Source organism: Poecilia formosa, unplaced genomic scaffold, assembly GCF_000485575.1.
Source record: "Poecilia formosa unplaced genomic scaffold, Poecilia_formosa-5.1.2 Scaffold177, whole genome shotgun sequence".
NCBI lineage: Eukaryota > Metazoa > Chordata > Actinopteri > Cyprinodontiformes > Poeciliidae > Poecilia > Poecilia formosa.
This window is the reverse complement of record NW_006800116.1, coordinates 585450-600517: the sequence shown is the minus strand read 5'-3', so window position 1 is coordinate 600517 and position 15068 is coordinate 585450. Positions and strand designations below refer to the sequence as shown.

The following is a 15068-nucleotide window of genomic DNA, read 5'->3' as shown; positions in this document are numbered from 1 at the left end:
GGATGGATGGATGGATGGATGGATGGATGGATGGATGGATGGATGGATGGATGGATGGATGGATGGATGGATGGATGGATGGATGGATGGAGTACTATTTCCAGTTAGAGGTCTTGTAAATAGCAAAAACAACTAATGACAATGTGCTATAATTTTTTTGTTGCCTCCTGGCTTTCACTTATATCTCTGCATCATGCAGAATCATTATCATTGTTACCATCTGCATTCAGATGGACCTGAAACTGTGGAACTCCACTGCATACTCAGCAGAAAAGTTTTCTTGCTGCACAAAGGAGCCAGAAAGTCGTCATTAAAGCAAATGATCCGTGAATCAGATTAGGAAAACAACTTCCAGCATAGATGTGAGAGCTGGTTGTTTTGGCACCATTACCCAGCTGGACTTCTTCTTTCTGTTGTTAATGAAGCAACTTTGACCTTCGGCCCTTTCTCAGCTTGCAGCTGAGGGTCACAACCTGAGAAACATTGGATGTCCGCTGCCCTCTGCACTCTGGCTGCGGGAGCTGTGACCCTCTCTGTAATGAGGCCGGCCTGTTTGTTGTTGATGGGTTTTCTTCTCGGCTGCTCAGAAGAACTTGGCATTATTCTGTGTCTGTCTTTGCCCTGTGGACCTCCAGCAGGCGTTGAGTCAGCCTTTTTGGCTCCAGGTTGGCCTGAAAGTGAAATGTTTACCCACAGAAAAGTGCTTTTTCTCTCATTTTTGTTGAAAGGGTTTTAATGCTTTTCTTTTCAATGTGAGGAGTGACTGCAGGGAACACAGCAAATTCAAAAGTGTTAAATGTTTTGGTGTTAGACTTTGTGCAAAAGTAGAGTTAATTTTACTCTAATAGAGTCACTTTCTGTTTATGTAAATCTGGGGTGTATATTATTAGTAGTTAAAGTCCAGTGTTAAAACAAAGTGTTTCCGTATCAAATCTAGAGGTGTTAAAATGGAATCAATAACTCTTGACTTCTGAACTCTGAACTCCACCAGCGGCTCCAACACTGAAGGAGTTCATTCACTGCCTCCGCCCCAGAATCACAGGTTCCCACCGAAGCGAAGCGACAGAAGCCAAATCATTTCAGGACTATTTACTCTCCACATGTCTGAGTTATTAACTGCGCTTGGTAAGTATTTTTTTTCTGAGATGGTTTATAACTATTATTTTGAGTTGAGCTCAACCTGTATGAAAGACGTCACGTTCGCCACACGGCTCGGTGTTAGCATATTTAGCTTAGCATGCCGAATGTTAGCGGAGTATAAATGTTGGAAAAATATCGAGCCGGTTAACATTTAATCAAATTATTGGCTAAATTGAACAGATCTGTAATAATCTGGAGTATGTTTTTCATTATATTGAACGTTTACATGCATATTGGTCAGATTTATCAACCTTTCTGATCGATTTTTTTCCTTTGAAAAAAATGTAAAAGACTTTTTCACGTTGAGAGCATTATTCCCGCTGTTGTGTCTTCTTATATATGCTTTGCAGCATCTTTTAATCCTTTTATTGCCTTTTTGTATATATTAGAACCAGTCTGGTTGCGGATGAATCTCCAGTCGTCAGCCTAACCTCTCCCTCCCGATCCCTCCATGGATTCTTCGAAGATTCAAGCTCCAGAAATGATTATGTAAGTGTTAATATTTCTGAAACTCCACATTTCTGTAATGGAGGCTTGTTGTTAGAGTTGTAGTAAAAATGTATTCCTTCGCTCCATTTCTCATTGTTATGGTTTTTGTTTGTTATGATCCAGAGACCGACACTGGCTGTAGTACTCAGAGACTGAAGACGGTCCAATGCAGTAGAGGAGCATGTTGGTGTCTCCGGCCAAACTTCACGAACAGCCCAACAACCTGAAGACAACCTGTTAGTGAGTGGACATCTCTCTGGTGGAGTGCAGAGAGGATCTGTCTCTTATCAACAGAAACAGAAACTGGATAAGAAATGATGGATCTGAATATCAGGTTGGTCTGTTATGTACTGTACATATCTGGCAATCTACCTGTTAAAAGAAAATGTGCTCTATCATATTACATGAACTGCATGCATTGATACAGGCTTGACTTTCTCCACCTTGTACTTTGAACAATTTCATGCATATTGTATTGAAGAAAAATGTATTAAGCATACTGCATTTTGTATTGCCCAGCTGATATGTTAGACCTTTTAAAAAGCAATATGTGAAGGAAAGCGACATGTGAAACATGCACATTATTCCATGTTGTAATATGTTTTGTAATTATGGTGCACATTTTGAAATAAATGTATTTGAGAAAATCATTGCCTCTTTATTAAATGTTTATTTTCCAAATAATTTTTAAAAGTTCAACACAATAAAGTACCTATTTAATATTAATTACAAATAACTCTTAAGAAGTTAAAGAAGTACTCTGTGAGAGTTAATATTAAGATCTAACACTGAATTAGTGTTAGTGTTAAATGATTAACTCCAGCAGATTTGATATTTGACACTTTATAAGAGTTAAGGTACTAACTCTCCAAAAAGAGTTAAATTAACACTTTCTGGTGTGGACCCATATAGACACTTTAAAAGTGTTGAAATCAAATCTGACAGTGTTAATCTGGGCCTCCTGGATTTGCTGTGAAGGCACAGTCTAAAGACGAGACAACAAAAAAATAATTGCTTATATAGATCAAATCAAGACACCTGAAAGTTTCTTTGTGATTGTTTTTTTAATCATTTATTGTTTGAGTTATTTTCATGAGCATATTTTTTACTCCTCTGTTATCAACTATTACTATACAAGTAAAGTCTGTTTTACTGGCTTCCTAGTGGCTATCTGAGGTATTACATGTTTGGGAAATTAATGGGCATTTGTAAAAATTTCAGCAATTTTTTGTTTTCACTAGTGTTCAGAATTGTTTTATTCATTAATATGGCTTATATCAAGGATTGTGAAAGTAAAAATAATAAAAATACGTAAGAGAAAAATGTTCACAAGTCAGCAGAAAGTTTATAAAGTGAAGATGTGCATTAGCATGTTGCCTGGAAGCAGCTGCTTGAAGAACTTGTTTGTACTTAATTCTGACTGCTCTAAAAACAATTTGCAACTGCAACTGCTTGTATTGATGTGAGGTATTTATTGGGTGCTTATTATTTATATTTTGGGTTTTTGAGGTCTGTTATGTATTTATAGCAGCAGTAAAGCTGCAAATGCATCACTTATATTTCAACTTTATATTTTTGAATCCTCTCCAGTGAAGCTATTCTTAGAATACTATTGCATTAAAGTCCAATTTATGGCAGTGACTGACAGCAACTCTGACAACATGATATACCCGATCCTAGTAATGGATACAAAATGAAACCTCTTTTCCTATCTTTAACTTGCCACCTCAGGAAATATTTCCCCTCCACACAAAACTTTCTGGATGATCTTTATGTTTCATCAGATCTCCCCCGATCTGGATTGTATATCCACCCTGACTGCTTCAGGCTGCTCCTCCTTTTACTCCCAGCTCTCCCTCCTCCAGAGTGGACATCGTTAAGCTGTAATAAGACCATAAAAGGCACTTGAGAGTTACTGCAGGGGACCGCGTCACAGCAGAGAGTATATTTAAAGCCAGACTAAGACAGACACATTTTATGGTGCTATCTCGAGTGCATGAGAAAAGTGCTACCCAGTGTAGTAACTGCTTACTTGTGAGATTGTGTTTGGCTCTGATCAATAGATCAATAAAGAGAATGAAATGCACACATGGGTTTGCTTCATGGTGCAGACTTATGTAGGAGTCATGCTTACTCTGTTTGAGTAAGCATGAATTGTTTAGTGATTCATCATTAAACAGGCAATCAAACAAAACTTGAGTGTTTTGTGGTAAACATATGAATACCTGTTGGTTTTAAATAAAGCTTTGTGGCCAAACCTGCTGTGGCCAACTTGCTGTATAATAAGAGTTGAACAACATTACTCTGAAATGTGAATTTCAGTTTCTGATACACAGTCCAGTAGTTAATCAGGATCTACTGGATAGTAGCCACAGCTGCCCCAGGGCAGTTTGACAGAAGTGAAGCTGCAATGCACCAGACCCTCTGACCACCACCAGCAGGCAAGGCGGATCAAGTGTCTTTGCCCAAGGACTTTGACATAGGCGGGTGGAGCAGGGATTGAACCAGCAATAGGGGTGAACTCCTCCCACCATCGCCATAAACAAAGAGTAAGAAACTCCTTATCTGTAAATGTTCAGATGTTCCCCTATGGAACCTCTGGCTTGTTCCAGCTGACAGTAGTTCAATGTAGAACTGACTCCATCTCCATCTGAAGGAAAAATGGTTCCTGCACAGATGCATACCTGACACCTGGCTGTCTGCAGGGTGTGAGAACATCTCCCACAGCTTTGTTCCAGGGCCAGCCTGAGCTCCAGCAGTCAGGAAGCCAGATTAGACAGTAATCATAGCGGAGGAAATAAGGTGCACCTCTACTCCCAGGGCAGATGGCTCCATCTCCAGCGAACACAGCCAAAGTCCCGGCCAGGGTGTCTGCAGCGTTCACAGCTGGGCCGGTTTGTTTTGCAAAGGCAGTTAGATGTCACTGACAGGCAGCGTTTGTTCTATAGGCAGCTCAGGAGTGTTATGTGCTCTCTGATTTTATCCTCCTCGACACATAATGGGCCATCTGTGTGAGCGAGGAGGCGAGCGCGCTAGCAGTAATGTTCTCATAACATCTTGTGAGGAAGCATAACCGACAGCCATGATGCAGTTCTTTCATCAGTGATGGCTGAGTTTGCTCTAAGGTGACTTTGGAAAAAGGGAGGTGGGGCAGTTAAATGAACTCTTTGAAAAGTTTTAAGTTTTGTTCCTCCACAGCAGAACTTCTTTAATCTAACATCTTTGATTGTTCCTACAAGCGACATTGAAGGAACAGCGAAACAAAGTACATTATGTAAGACGTCAATGCAATGCAAGTTACAAGAGAAAGTGACTTTGTGTTTTTATTTTGCACAAGGTTTATAAAAGCTGTAGAAGACTGAAAAAAATGTGTTTATACACAAAAAATATATGTTACACAACCCTACCTGAAAATGGATTCAGATTCAGGTAAAAGTTTCAGATCATCAAACAGATTTTATCACCAAACAAATACAATCAGTGTAAAATTTGGGTGTAATTAAATCTTCCAAATGGACAATGACACTAAGGATGTAACCAGAGTGGTTATACAGTGTTTTAAGTCAAAGTCAGTGTTTTGGGGTGGCCATCACAGAACTCTTATCCCAGTTCTATTTCTAAACATCATAGGTGGGAAGATCTGACTTGGCACATTCTTTATTCATGTGCCCCATCAGATATTGCATATCATTTCTAATAATTTAATCTGTTATTGAGTAAAACACACATTTTTATTTTTACATTGTGCGCTTTACTGATGACTTCCACTTTTGAATTAAATTGAGTGAATTGGTGAAGCTGAGCAGAGTCTTAATTCAGAGCCCACTCCCGCCTCGTGTTGGATTCAAACAGCTGCTTAGGTGCTGATTAATGCGTTCACAAGAAGGCAAACATGAGTGCGTCAAACGCGAGACGCTCCACCCACACATGCTCTAATTGTCAGGATGGATCTTTTTGTTTGTTGTGTAAATACAGTGCCACTTGTCAGTTGCCCGGGCGCTGCCCTCATTTGTGTTTGTGTCTGCCATATGGCTCTCTGTCATTATCAGGATAACAGGAGCTGATTGAATGGAAGGGATGCACAGTGAGAGCTTCTACCAGCAGCATACAGGCCTCCATGCAGGACAGGTTCCTACGGAGGTGCATGTTTTGATGCTTAGCTTATCTTTATATTCAGTAGAATTAATAAGGACATTATTACCTAATGTCCACTTTTTGTTTAACTGCAACAATTAGACATACAGGCAAAAGAAATGTAGTTCTAATTTACTGAGGCTTACTGACGTTTTGGTTTATTCTGATGAAACCAATATTGTGTAGAATGTCAGGACAGGGTGTCTGTGCATCCTTAAATTCTTTTTTTTCTTTTCTTTTTTAAGTAAGTTGGCCTTAAAAATGTTAAAGTTTGGTGTGTCAGGATCATCCTTATATAACTATAGTTATAGTTGTTGTTTTTTGGCGGGGGGGGGCTGGATGGGGGGGTTAAATTTAATTCAAGGTGGCAATAAAAAAGGTTTCAGCAAGTCAAATTGTAAAAAGTGTCTGTTTGACTGGCTGAAACGTGCAGCAGCTGAATGTTTCCATAAATACCAATTTTCAACTGACAAAATAACAAGTATCAAGGATGCACTGATATAAAAATTTTTGCTGTTATCAATATCCAATATTAATATTACTGATTTGACCAGTAAACAATATTTACACACATTACTTATATTGTGTATCTTTCCCTACTGTTTTAACACCATTTAAGAAAACGACCATATGCTGGCATTGCTTCAACATAAGCAATCCCAGCATGTAAAGTAACCAATAAGTAAAGTAAGTAAGTAAACTTTATTTATATAGCATCTTTCACAGACATGAAAAGTCACAAAGTGCTTTACAGAAAAAAAGGAAACATAACACTATGAAAAGAATCTAAAATGAGTGAACAAAAATTAGCTGAAAGCTAGTGTGAAGAAATAAGTCTTGAGACTTTTTTTGAATGAGTCAGTTGAAATGGAATAGCATGTTACTAGGGGAAGAGCATTCCAGAGCCTCGAGGCCACCACCTGAAATGCTCTATCACCATGGGTTTTAAAATGAGTTCTGGGTACCGTCAGCAGCATCAGACCTCAGAGTCCCAGACAGACAGAGAGGCTTCAAAAGGTCCAACATATATTTGGGAGCCTCACCATAAAGTGCCTTGAAAGTTAAAACCTAAATTTTAAAATGAGTCCTAAAATACACTGGGGGCCAATGCAGAGAGGCCAGAACAGGAGTTATGTGAGCTGTTCTGTGGGTTTTAGTTAAAAGCCTGGCTGCAGCGTTTTGCACAGACTGAAGGCAAGCCATGGAGGATTTACTTAGACCCACTAAAAGGCTGTTAGAGTAGTCTAAACGAGAAGAAATAAAAGCATGGGCAATCATTTCTAGTTCCTTCAATGATAAAATAGCTTGCAGCTTCGAAATATTCCTTAAATGATAAAAACAATTGCGAACTAACAATACTGACATATCAATATATCATCCTTCTGACAAATATTTTTGACTATAAATCATTAATCTGAAGCCCAGAGCCTGGTAAACACAAACACTTCTCTAAAACCTCCCTTTAGGAGGGAACCTGTGAAGCTTACCAGCACACAGCAATAATTTCTTTCAATCATATGTTGAAACGTAAACGTAGAATTGATGATAAGTCACAGGATGGACAGTGAATAAAATAGTTTGAACAGCAAAAGTAGAAATTCCTACAAAGTTTTCTTTTGCAAATCTTTTGGATTTGCAAAAGAAAACTTTGTAGTATTATTTTTTTATATATCTTTTGGTGACAAATTATTGCAACCCCCTCTCCCTCACACACAATTTTAGGGATGCACCAATATAACAGTTTAATTATATTAATATTGCTGTTATGCCCCATAATTGTGATTTACCAATATTATATTCACTGTTCTTTCAACACCTTGAAAAAAGAAGATCTCTCCCCCTCTAGAGACAAATGGCAACAAGATGGTGATAAATATCTGTTTTAAATATCGGCACTGTTTTATTAGACCAAAGCTATATATTAAAAATTACTTCATATCGGCCAGTAGTGATATATTGTTCATCCTTACACAATACGCATATTTTCCTTAATGTGATTGATAGAGAAAGAACAGCCAGGAGTTTGGAGTTATACTTTTCTTGAAATGTTTGTTCCTACTACCAGCATACATCATTATTCAAGTCTGGTACCAGCATCAAGTTGATGTCTTCCACTGCCAGGGGGTTAAAGAAAATGAAAACATTTAATCTGACATCATACCAAGAATAAAATGGTGCAGATCTGCAGTGATTAACTAAAAATACTTTGTAAAGTTATACAGAGATTTTCCATAAGCAGATTGCTGGTTTGAATTGCTCACCTGACCCAAAAAAGTATTAATGCCCAAGACTATCTATGATTTGTTGTCAAACATGGAGAGATTATGTGAGTGCACCCGCATTCCACATTTTACCTCTTTAAAAATATGTGTCCTCAGCCAATAACCACTGAGTTCTTCTTTCAGTGGCGATGGAGGGATTTTAATTGTCTGTTGGCGCTGCAGGCGGCCCGTCACCCCTCTTGTTAAATCTGTCCCGTGGCTCGTTTTGTTCCGTTTGGCACCGACTCTCCTCCAGCTCACTTTGACCTGCTGTAATGAGACGGCACACAGCTAAATATATTTCCCGATAATGTGCAATCTCATTGTCCTGTTGCGAGGCTAACATCCTCCTCTCCCCCTTTCCTGACCCTGTCCAGGGTCCTCGTCTTCACCTTCTTCCTCCCTCGCTTTGGATCCTCTTTGGATTTATAAGATGGGTTCATTAAGAGAAAATTAACTCAGAAAAGAAAAGCAGAATAGAAGAAGAAACAGCCAAATGCAGACGAATAATTGTCAACATGTTCACATTAAATAGATAAAGGAGACATTAGATGAAACAGAAAAAACAGATAATAAGAGGGAAGAAGCTGAATGTGGATGATGGTTTTATAAAATTTTGGTGGACTGAAAATAAGTATGTAACTTCAATAAAAATATGCTTTCTACATATTTGTTAAAACTGCTACCATGTCATGACAGTTTGTTATGAAACAGATAATTTGTGAAATGATTGTTCTCCTCCACTTCCTTCCTCAGCTGTTATTGCTGTCTGGAGAAATGCACCGCTTCCGACCAAAAACAACCAGAGCTAGGAGGAGGGTCTTAGTGCTGTCAATCAATCTCATGTGTCCGTTTTCATTGGTGGCCATGCTCAGGTTAGCAGAGAGGGAGGGATGAGCAGCGTCACACGAGTGGTGATTGACAGCGCTAAGACACTCCTTTGTTGATTAAAGAAGGCGGAGGAATTTGATCTTTTTCACAGATTGTCTGCCTCTTACTGTCAGGACATAGTGACAGTTTCAATAAATACGTACAGAAATATTTTTTTATAAATGTTACATGCTGCAACTTTAACACCATTTTTTATATTCAAGTGACATATTTTCATGTCACTGAATATTAGAATGTTCCTGAAAGGTCCTTGATGATGGTAACAAATATATTGTATAGATTTATTACACATAAAAATAATATGTTTCAAGTGTCTGTTTCTGTTAATTTTACTATGGCTTGGAGAAAATGAAAATCTAAACTTAAAAATAAATATAAACAACATAAAAATTCTTATGGCAGTATGGTGAACACAGTCCTGAAATTTTAAGAAGAGTTTAAAAAGCAGGCAGTGAGGAAAACTAATGTGCAAAGATAGGTTGTATATTTTCATGTATTCTAATGCATCAGCTTAATTTCATGAACACAATCATCATTTCTGTAAGTTATTGGTTTCATTTCTCCTGGCATGTCAGTGATTGCCAGCAGCCTTTCATCCTGTCGAACCGATAACTTAGGAGGATTTTCTGTTTGCGCTGACATGTTGTAAATGTGCAGACGCGGTCTTAATTAAACTCTTACAGATGAAGCTTTCAAGAAGCGTAACGGATCATGATCTACAGCAACATCATCTGTATAAATCACACAGATATGTAACGTGTGAAGCTGTGTGCGGTTTGTCTTCTGCGGTAAACAGCTTTGATTATTTATTGTTTTTCCTTTTACACATGAATAACTTTGGATCGTTTATTTCAGTTTTCTAAGTCTGTCTGGAATGTGAATCACAGATTAGAGCATCAGTTTAATTAAGCAAAGTGCTCATTTATTAGATTGCACAGATGGAAGAAACTGATATTTTTTGGATTTTCTTGAGTTTGGGTTTAAATCTTTCAAAACTCAAATGAGTTGATGTCATTAATAAATGGGTCATAATTTAATCTGTTAGGAAAGTGTGATTTATATTACTGAACTGCACATAGTAACTGCCTTTACTCGTATTTTCAAATTTACTGATATTTATTTATGCTCTCATAGAATCAACAGTGGAGAGAATTGAAAAACTAACATTTCTGATATTGTCAGGGCATGTTTTTTTGTGTTTTTTTTTTACCATAAATAACTTAAATTTATTGTGACAATGAAACAAAGATAATCATAAGAAACAATACATTCAATCATACCAATACAATATGTATTTAATAAAACAAAAATAAGCTAAATTCAGTCAAGTGAATAGTTCCCAGATCATTTTTATGGCTATTTAGAAATGTGGTCAACAGTAAAATCAGAGTTAGTGTTCCTGTTGGTGTATTTTTCTACCAGTACAGATTTATCAACTGTGTTTATAAATCCTGCTTTAAATTACTTTTCTTGTTGAACTTTATGATTCGGACAGTTTCTCTTTCTTTATAAAAAAAATCCCAGACATTCAGCACAATACAACAAATTATATATATTCACACTTTACAAGCATCAACTCCCCATTTACCTCCCCAGACAGGTGAGCGATATCAGCGACTACAAGCAGAATTATCCCACCGAGTCCATCCTCATGAGCTGGATTTTCCTGTCCCATGCTTCCTAAACTTCTGATTGATTTCTGGACTGGATGATAGGAAGAGAGAGAGGTGTGGGGTAGAAGTAAGAAACATTCATATGGGGTAAAAAAAATTTTAAAATGATTGAACGAAACAAATTGAAATCTGAGGACTGAAGTAAGCAGTCTAGACATCTGAATGTAAATGAGAAAATGATGTGGAAAGAGTCAAAAATGAATAAATAAAGATGGGGGCAGAGGAAAGAAAAGGGCAGATAAAAAATGACAGAGAAATAAAAACTGAAAACTGAAAAAAGATTGAAATGAGCTAATAACTGTAAAGACAAAAATGTTAACAAAAAGGGGCATGCGGAGGCAGCCATAGTTTGTAGGAGGAAAATTTCAAGTGTTTCAAATATTATAAGTCTTGTGGAGTTTAAGGATGTTGGCATACAGGCAAATATTGAAAATTATTTCAATACAGAAAAAAAATGTATAGCTGAAATAAGTATGTGGAAGCCTGCACAAGGAAGGAAAGCATCAAAGGTTATTTCTAAAGAAACTGGGGAGTTAGAGTGTTGTATCCAGACATATTAACTGAAAGTTGAGTGGAAGGCAAAAGTGTAGTGGAAAAAAGGGCACAAGCAACAAGTATAACTGAAGCCTTTTCATCTTTTTTATATTGGAGATTACTTTTTTATATTGGGTTGAATAACTTTTCTTGTCTGTAACAAATAAAATATTAATTTGAAAACTGCCTTTTGTATTTACTCAGGTTATTTTGTCAGATACTAAAATTTTAAATGTGATGAAAGTAGCAAAAACTGAATAAATATTTGTGTAGTATGTGTAAAACTCACATTTATCAACGTATTCTTTGAGAATATTAATGTTTCTTTGGCTCAGAGGAGTGGCAAAGTTTACTTTTACCTCAGGCTGGGCCTGCATGCATGTACAAAATGCAAAGCAAAAGAATTTAATGGGAGCTATAAATAAATTTTGAACAAACACACACAGGAGGAGAAGAATTTACAGAAAAGGCACAAAAGACCAAAAGTAGACGCAAAATGTGACGATGGAAGACAACGACTAAGAAGGAAATGGAAAAAGAGTCCAAATAAATAAAAGAAGACTGAAAAAAGTAACAGTGATGAGATAAGATGTTGAAACAGGAGAACGTGAACTAAGGCAGTGTGAACATAAAGGGAGAAAAAAAAATCAAATGGAGGTACGTCATCAAATAAAGAACTGAGTATGAGAACGGATCAAACGCTGCTGAAGTAGGTCAGGAAGAACCAGACTGAACAAGAGTAAAGATAAAGAGCGAGAAAAACAGACATGACTGAGGTCACATTTTTAGAAATAAAAACATTGTAATATTCTCGCTGCGGGTTGTTGAAATAAAACCCTGCGTAGGCTTTTATCGATTCCCCCCATGCAGTCTGTTTGTTCATGTTTACAAGACAAACAGGGACAGGGCAGGAGGCAAACTGAAGTGGTAAAGAGCGAGCGCGGCAGAGTGTAAATGTGAGGTGGGTCGGTATTGATCCGAGTCTGCCGCTCATACATCGACTGACCAGGAGATCAGGAGATAAGGGCTGATTACATGGCAGTTAACAAGTACATGAAAGGAAAGTCTGGTGAGACAGGTTCACGTCCCCATCCCCAAACCCACAAGACCTTTTAAGGAATATAACCTGATGAATATGATGCTGGATTTAGCACCATAGAGTTGAAAAGGTACAAGTCACAAAGATGGAGATCAGAAGAGATGCCTATACATTTCACACACCCCTTATAAGTGACTATTGCTTTACATGACTATCACCTTGATCCAAATACATCCAACTCTGTTCTAATTAAAAGAAGGTTACTTTAGGAAATTCCATTGTATGTGTCCTTTTGGTGCTCCTTTGTTGTGCTTATTCAGTATAAGGAGAAGAGCTACTTATGATGGGATTCCTTCTCAGGAAACACCTTCAGTTAACTATATAATCTTTACCACTCAACAGTACAATTTCCCTGCAGAGAATAAGGTGTTGCCTTTTGCTCTTGATGCTAAAAGGTTCAGAAAAGAAAAAGAATGTAAAATGTCTATCTATTAGCCAGGGTTTCATTTTTAAATAGCGGTGTAGTGTGGTGAACAGTGTGTTTCAGAAAGGCCCAGTGTCTCCAAGCAGTTGGTCCCTAATATAAGTTTGTCAGATCTCTTACTGGGGCAGTTTTTGTTGCCTTTCAGCTGGACTTCAGTTTCTTTTTTGTCTAACAGGCACATCAAATACATATCAAAAACTGTTTCCGGGCATGTCATTTTTGAAGGTGTAACTAAAGGCATTGAGGACCGTACTGAGGTGACTTGTAGAGCACAAACTCAGAGGCAAACCCATGTAAATTGCTGATCTTCAAGATGATGTCCTCAACAGGAAAATCCAATGTTTTGCTCACTTTAGTCCCTCATCTAGATGTTCAGGATTTCAGTACTATCACTGCACATTTCAAACACACAGACATAAAGATTTTTGGTTCATAATCATCTACAATCATCATTGGAGATTGATGTAACCAACCGCACAGCCAAAAATGTCCGCATGCATCTTTCCTTACATTAGTTTGGACTCCCACCATTGTGTAGAGACGACTTTTACCAAGCGGTTTTGGGTTATACAGCTCTGATGCCAAGTTGTTGGGATTTGTCAAAGCGTCCTTAGAAAAAGAACAGCTTATTAAAAAATTAATACTGTTCTGTTAGTTTCTCTAGCGATACTGGCTGAGCCAGCATTGCAGCTGAATGGATTTACCTACTGAAGTGACTGTGTGTTATCTTTGAAGATAACTGTACAAATTTTTTATACTCCTAGTCTAAGAATCCAAACATTCTTAATATCTTTTCAACCAGCCAAATTAATAGTTTGATGAAGACTTTCCGAAGGTTTTTCAAACTTTTTCTCCCCACTATGGCAGTGTTATGTCTTTTTATAAACTTGCTCAGGTGTATCAATACTTCTACAGTGGCATCATCAACAAAGGGAGCTCTGCAGCTTTTTTAGTTGATAAGATTGTTGGATCAGTTGGTGGTGCATCCTTTCACAGACCGTTTAGGCAACTCTTTACTTTTAATCTTGCGTTTCAAAAGCAACAAAGATAACAGTGGCCTGTAAATAAACCATGTGGCGCAGAATGTGTTAGAGCTGCCTAACATTAGTTTTATCACAGAAAAAAAACTATTAAAAAATAAAACCCATAAAAATAGTGGTTAATTGAGACTCATCAGTATTTAAATGGGACTATACAGTGCCTATAAAAAGCATTGACTCACTTGGATGTTTTTGCTTTTAGAAATATATCTTACTTTATTAACTCAGATTTAAAACAAATGTCCATCGTGAGGTATTAGCTTTTATTTATAACACCCTGCTGGCCAGCTTACAGCCCACCAGTAACTTTAAAGTACAGTTACCTTAATAAAAGTGATGAGTGATGCTATTTTTGTTTTGGCCAGTTTGTTTTACCACTGTATGTGCTGCATAATGTCTGCTGGAAAACACAAGTGTTTGCAGAAATACTAACATGTACAAAGTGCAAGTCTAAATGTTGAGTTGAGGGCCGCGGCCACCGGTATCTTATTTGGATTAAAGGTGACAGAGACACTAAAACAGCTCATTCTGAAAAGAGCTCAAAATATTCAAATCTGAGCAACTGACATTTCATTATGTGAGAATAATTTTGTGCAGAAAATGTAATGAGCAGGCATATCCATACACCTATCCTAACCTGTTCAAGAAAACATAATAGTTGCCCCATAATGATGTTAAAATGTTTCTTTTTTTCCTCCCAAACCCAAAATCGCAGGATGTTTTGCCACATGCTGCTGAAAAAAAATGAGAAGATGGTTTCAGTAAGGCCATTTTTCACAATATTTTGAGGGATAGACTCAGATCATAATTGCTTGGTCAGATAATTTATCCGTTTTCAGCTGGATAAAAACACATGCTGGTCCTTGGCTAACACACAGCTAATGATGACTGGGCCTTGATGTTCCCCACAGCAAGATTTGGTTTGAAAAATATCTCATTTCTCCTACAGACTTCAGTGTCATGACTTGTTGGCACATAAAAAAGGTATCATAATATGTGAAATAAGTTGCTCTGCCTCCTGGAAGTGTTAGCTATAGCCGCTTGTTGTTTGCCTGTATTATTCAACTCGGAATGACAGCTTGTCACTTGGTGCTGGCTAGGTTGGATGATGGAGTTGTGTATCACTGCTGAAACTCAGAGGATTGATATAAAGTCACTTGCTTTTGTCCCGATCGCTGTCGAGCTTCATGCTTTGTCAGCATCCCGAGGCAATATGAAAAGAGAGAGCAGGAGCAGAGGAGGGATGCGATGACCACGGGTAAATTATTCATATTTACCTGCAATGTGGGAGATGCTGCCACTAGATACATGCAGCATGAGAAAGATTCCACTCAAACTGCCTTGCTCATTTTTTCTCATCTTTGAACTCTCTTTTTACTTTCA

General features: G+C 37.6%; 1 protein-coding gene and 2 long non-coding RNA genes across 6 annotated transcripts in view; 2 read left to right on the top strand and 1 right to left on the bottom strand.

Moving 5' to 3' along the window:
- LOC107837806 (uncharacterized) overlaps window positions 1-2192 on the bottom strand; it is a 2746-nt gene extending 554 nt beyond the window's left edge. The window contains exon 1 of the long non-coding RNA XR_001663849.1: window positions 1986-2192. This is a non-coding gene — a long non-coding RNA (uncharacterized LOC107837806). The remainder of the gene's footprint in view (window positions 1-1985) is intronic.
- sgcd (sarcoglycan, delta (dystrophin-associated glycoprotein)) overlaps window positions 1-15068 on the top strand; it is a 208334-nt gene that overhangs the window by 165611 nt on the left and 27655 nt on the right. The window lies entirely within an intron of this gene.
- Window positions 962-1991, top strand: LOC107837805 (uncharacterized). The gene is made up of 3 exons (XR_001663848.1): window positions 962-1125; window positions 1530-1629; window positions 1753-1991. It is a non-coding gene; the product is annotated as an uncharacterized LOC107837805 (long non-coding RNA).